Raw genomic sequence first — 5,143 nt, forward strand, 5'->3', positions numbered from 1 at the left:
GCGTCCAGTCCATCCCTCATTCGGGGGTTCCATAGCAGGAGAGAAGACAGCACAGCCTGCAATTCCATCCGTTTGTAAAGGGCCGTCCGCGTAGAGGGTGTGAGAGACAGGAATGGAAGACCTTCCTTTGACAATGGCCTCCGGGACTGGTTGTTTCTGTTGGCAGGGTAGGTCCCTCCTACGGGTGGGCGTGTACGAAGCGGCTACAGGAGGAATATGCCACGGGGGAGGACCATGGTCAACTTGCTCTTGGGGAACATCAACACCCAGTCTTCTAAAGTCTCGGCAAACATTTCTAATAAGAGCTGAGGTAGAATAAGGAATGCGGAAGAGGGAGGGAGGAGCTCCTCTTATCTTTTGTTCTGGGGAAGCTCCCGAATCCCGTTCATAAGAGTAATATAGTAATAAAAAAAATAAATAAAAAAAACAGAAGCAACAATAATAACAATAAAGCTAATGATGTATAATGATAATAATGAGACTGGCCCTACTACTACCGTTAATAATAATAATGGTAATGATAATGATAATGGTAATGATAGTGATAGTGACAATAATAATGATATTAATGATAATATTAATGATAATGATAATAATGATATTATTAATGATAATGATAATAATGATAATATTAATGATAATGATGATAATGATAATATTAATGATAATGACAATAATGATAATAGCAGTAATGAATGTAATGATGACATTAATAATAATCATTATCATTATGAAAATAATAATGATTAAAGTAGAAACAATATTGATAGCGATAATAATAATGACCAAAGTAAAAAAAGCAACAACAACAATAGTAATAGTGATAATAACAATGATAATGAAAAAAATTAAGATAACAAAAATGATCATTATCGTAATAACAACAATGATAATAATGATAGTGACATTTGTAGCAACGGAATTAGAAAAAAGTACGATAGTAATAATGATAACGATTAATTATAAAAATGACGATAATAATAGTTATAACCTGGAATAAAGAGAAACAAATAAAAGAGAAAGATAAACAAATGAAAGATAATAAAGATAAACAAATAAGAGAGAAAGAGAAACAAGTAAAAGATAAACAAATAAAAGAGAATAAAGAGAAACAAATAAGAGAGAATAAAGACAAACAAATCCACAAAGCACATGGAAAAGCAGACATAATGGAGAAAAAAATAGAAACAAGGGAACTACGGGAGGAAATTATTGAAATAATATGATAAGGAGAAGAAGAAGAAGAAGGAGAAGAGGAGGAAATAGGAGAAGAGGAGGAAGAAGGAGAAAATGAAGAAGAAGGAGAAGAGGAAGAAGAAGGAGAAGAGGAAGGAGAAGGAGAAGAGGAGGAAGAAGGAGAAGAGGAAGAAGAAGAAGAAGAGAAAGGAGAAGGAGAAGAGGAAGAAGAAGGAGAAGAAGGAGGAGAAGGAGAAGAAGAAGAGGAAGAAGAAGAAGAAGGAGAAGAGAAAGAAGAAGGAGAAGAGGAAGAAGAAGGAGAAGAAGAAGAAGGAGAAGAGGAAGAAGAAGGAGAAGAGGAAGAAGAAGGAGAAGAGGAAGAAGAAGGAGAAGAAGTAGAAGAAGAAGGAGAAAAAGAAGAAGAAGAAGGAGAAGAGGAAGAAGAAGGAGAAGAGGAGGAAGAAGGAGAAGAAGTAGAAGAAGGAGAAGGAGAAGAGGAAGAAGAAGGAGAAGGAGAAGAGGAAGAAGAAGGAGAAGGAGAAGAGGAAGAAGAAGGAGAAGAGGAAGAAGAAGGAGAAGAGGAAGAGGAGAAGAAGAAGAAGAAGAAGGAGAAGGAGAAGAGGAAGAAGAAGGAGAAGGAGAAGAGGAAGAAGAAGGAGAAGGAGAAGAGGAAGAAGAAGGAGAAGAAGAAGAAGAAGGAGAAGAGGAAGAACAGAAGAAGAAGGAGAAGAAGAAGAAGAAGAAGAAGAAGAAGAAGAAGAAGAAGAAGAAGAAGAAGAAGAAGAAGAAGAAGAAGAAGAAGGGAAGAAGGAGAAGAAGAAGAAGAAGGAGAAGAGGAAGAGGAGAAGAAGAAGAAGAAGAAGGAGAAGAAGGAGAAGAAGAAGGAGAAGAGGAAGAAGAAGAAGAAGAAAAAGAAGAAGGAATGTAGGGCATAAGATAGTAATTCCCAGGGGTCGGGGGAGGAGTAGCCAAGACGGGGAATTCCCTTGGAGAAAACAAGCAAGAAAAATGTCTCTTGTTTGACCTTGAGCACTGACGTAAGTAACCCGTTTTTTTTTAATGATGATCATCGTGCAAATGAGGTTCCGTGAACCATCCCCCATTGTATATCCCATTTATTAAATCATTTCTAATAATGAAAAAGAGAGGGTGTGGTAATAGGATCTTACAAATACTGCTACATGACTGGATAGAAAGTGTAAGGCCATAAGATCGTTCTCTAAACTGCATGGTGTTTTTAGCACTTTCGTTTAGTCTACAGAATGTATTTAAGAGAAACATTTTATGCCATCAAATCTGGGCTTTTTATTGATGTTAATAACACACAGTAGTGTTATGCTAGCCCAGCTCTGTATGGGCAACTGGCATGGCATGACTCGGCTCAAGGGGAATGCCCTGACATCGGTGACCTTCCCTGTATGTCATCTTCATCTGGGTATTGCGTTTGTTAGTTAAGCTTTATGATTCAGTGACAACGCTGAATTCTGTAATGAACATGGCAAGATTTTATCTTTTGGCAAAATTGGGTAAAATTTGGCGATCCGAGATTTTTGTTTTTATTTACAACTGTATATATTATATTTCACTATTTCTAAGAAGCTATAATGTTATACTTGGGTCAGTTATTTTACTCTACTGATAGATATATTTATGTACTGTGTGTCAAGCGGTATTTATGCTGTATCTCTGATTTCGTGAGTACACATTCGGTATGGCATTCGAATGGGTTTGACTCATATTCGTAAACACCATTCATAAACTCCAAGATGTAAGAAGTTTAGCATTTTTGTGGTTGCATTTACATATGACGTAATCGAGCGACAAGGAAAAAAAACTCTTGCCAATGCAGGAACGACCCACAAAACGCTGTCGTCTGCAGATCTTGATACTTGCGGTGCGTCACGCTATTGTATGTACAGTAAATTAAGACTTTTGTGATATGTACAGGGCAGGGGAGGGGAGGGGAGAGGAGGAGAAGAGAGGGGCGGGGAGAGGAGGGGAGAGGAGGAGAAGAGAGGGCGGGGAGGAGAGGGGATAGGAAGAGAAGAGAGGGTGGAGGGGAGGAGGAGGAGAAGAGACGGGTGGGGAGAGGAGGGGAGAGGAGGAGAAGAGAGGGGCGGGGAGGGAAGGGGAGAGGAGGAGAAGAGAGGGGGGGGGAGAGGAGGGGTGAGGAGGAGAAGAGAAGGGCGGGGAGGGAAGGGGAGAGGAGGAGAAGAGAGGGGCGGGGAGGGAAGGGGAGAGGAGGAGAAGAGAGGGGCGGGGAGGAGAGGGGAGAGGAGGAGAAGAGAGGATGGGAGGGGAGGGAGAGGAGGAGAAGAGAGGGGCGGGGAGGGGGGGAGAGGAGGAGAAGAGGGGCGGGGGAGGGGAGGTGAGAGGAGGAGAAGAGGGGCGGGGGGGAGAGGAGGAGGGGAGAGGGGCGGGGCGTGGAGTGAAGGACGGGGCTCAGGAACCGGCGGCGGGGCGAAGTAGGAAATATTTCGTCGAGACGCGCAACGAGGTAGGAAGGGGGTAGCAAGAAGAGGAGGGGGGGGGGGGGGGGAGGGAAGCTAGGGAAAAAAAAAGGGGTTTCTCTCTTCCCTTTAATCTCCGCTCATTTCGTAGAAGAGGAAAGTGAGGGAGGAAGAGGACGGCTGGAAGATATTACGACGAGACCGAAGGAGCCGAGAGCGGGAGAGGACATCTATGAAGAAATTATTAAGTGAAGAAATACATTATATTCATATTGCAACAGTAGACTCTTTTTCTGAGGAGCTGAGCAGATCCAAACACACCTACAGCACTGTCTGATTCTATCTATTTCTGTAGTATTCGTGGCAGCCCATTACTGACGTGAAAACTGATATTTATGTTTTCACCTCAGTCTTAGGAAGTTCTCAAATGAACTTTAATACTATGTGAACTATAAAGCATTAGAACACATCAACTTGGCACTAGGATGGAGCTTGTAACGCGATATCTATCTGAATATAGCATTAGGATCTTCCCCCAATCATAGTGCACAGGGATGCCGAATATAACCTGCGGTTGTGTAAATCACCTAATAGATCTACGCTCCGACGTAAAGGAGTAGGTATAGAGTAAAATTTAAGTTATTAGTTCAGTTATCGGTGTGAACCTGTATTTATATCCTTTCAGAGGTGTAGAACTGGGGCTTTAGGCTGGAGTCGTACTTCACCTATCAAGCACACCCTTCTCACCCTCATGGAAGTCGCTTGCATGTTCTGGGTAAAATCCAACCCGATCGTGTGATTTCTTGTTAGTGAGATACCCTCAAGGGCACTGTCACGAGCGCCCATCACAGAGCAGAGGGGGTCAATTTTCTCCATTCACAATATTGTGTGATCATTTATTTGTGCTGTACTCTTTCATCAATAAAGAGTCAAGCTGTACTAATCTATCATTGCTATCCACCAGTCCATGTATTGAGGCACCTATAGCCTCTTACACTCTCGCTCTCATTCTCTCCGTGGCGGTTTTGTCGTCCTGCTGCTGACACCAGAATGAGAGTTTTCGTGAACACCAAGTGGGGGTGCCCCACTTGGTGTTCACGAAAACGCACGGTCTGGTTCGTCACGTTTGTTACGGATATCAGCGTGGGTTGAAAATTGAAGATGCAAGTGGCTGGTTTGTGTAGAAGTAGACCCGGGCAGCGGGTAGACCTGGCAGGGAGCCTGGAGTGACTCCAGAAGGAAGTAGCGTCCGAGGGGGACGTTCAGAGGTCATGAGCGTAGAGGGCGTGATTGGGAGGCGTCTGACCACTCAGGCTCACTCTCTCTCTCTCTCTCTCTCTCGCTTTTTCTCTCTCTCTCTCTCGCTCTCTCTCTCTCTCTCTCTCTCTCTCTCTCTCTCTCTCTCTCTCTCTCTCTCTCTCTCTCTCTCTCTCTCTCTCTCTCTCTCTCTCTCTCTCTCTCTCTCTCTCTCTCTCTCTCCCGCTCTTTGATGTAAATGGCAATAAATTAGTTATTAT

This window comes from Penaeus chinensis, chromosome 1 (assembly GCF_019202785.1).
Source record: "Penaeus chinensis breed Huanghai No. 1 chromosome 1, ASM1920278v2, whole genome shotgun sequence".
NCBI classification, from domain to species: Eukaryota; Metazoa; Arthropoda; class Malacostraca; order Decapoda; family Penaeidae; genus Penaeus; species Penaeus chinensis.